We start from the raw sequence: 968 nt of genomic DNA, 5'->3' as shown, positions 1-968 counted from the left end.
TATATATATATATATACACACATATATATGTATATGTATATATATATATATATATATATATATATATATATGATCTCCTAAGGTAAATTATGTTACAATTTGTTATAATTATTTTTTTAAAGATTTTATTTATTTATTTGACAGAGAGATAGTGAGAGCAGAACACAAGCAGCGGGAGTGGGAGGAGGAGAAGCAGGCTTTCCGCTGAGCAGTGAGCCCGATGCGGGGCTCGATCCCAGGACACTGGGATCATGACCTGAGTCAAAGGCAGACACTTAACGACTGAGCCACCCAGGAGCCCTAATTTGTTATAATTTGTACTGTTCACTCATGGTCTGTATTCTTAAAAACACATAATTCTAGAATAGAGACATCATTCCAAAAGCTCTGGGTCATAATGACAGAGATTTTAATGACTGACTACATGGTGCTTTAAGGAAAATTTGAGACTTAATTTTAGTTGCTTTGGTAAGTTTCAAAGTTCATTCTCATTCAGCCCTCCACCCCACTCCTACCCCCTGCCATGCAAATGCAACAAACTATAAAAGACAAAAAACTTTGAAATCTAAAACTGGACTCAAGATGTCCTTCAACAGAGGAATGGTTAAAGAAGATGTGGTTCATATATACAATGGAATATTACTCAGCCATCAGAAAGGATGAATACCTACCATTTGCATCGACATGGAGGGAACTGGAGGGTATTATGCTAAGTGAAATAAGTCAGGCAGAGAAAGACAGTTATATGGTTTCACTCATATGTGGAAAGAAGGAATAGCATGGAGGACCATAGGGGAAGGGAGGGAAGACTGAATGGGAAGAAATCAGAGAGGGAGACAAACCATGAGAGACTCTGGAGTCTGGGAAACAGACTGAGGGTTACAGAAGGGAGGGGGTGGGGCCTTGTGGTGGCTGGGTGATGGGTACTAAGGAGGGCACGTGTTGTGATGAGCACTGGGTGTTATACG

Source organism: Neomonachus schauinslandi, chromosome 1 (genome assembly GCF_002201575.2).
Source record: "Neomonachus schauinslandi chromosome 1, ASM220157v2, whole genome shotgun sequence".
In the NCBI taxonomy this organism is placed as follows: Eukaryota; Metazoa; Chordata; class Mammalia; order Carnivora; family Phocidae; genus Neomonachus; species Neomonachus schauinslandi.
Note: the sequence above shows the minus strand (reverse complement) of the source record.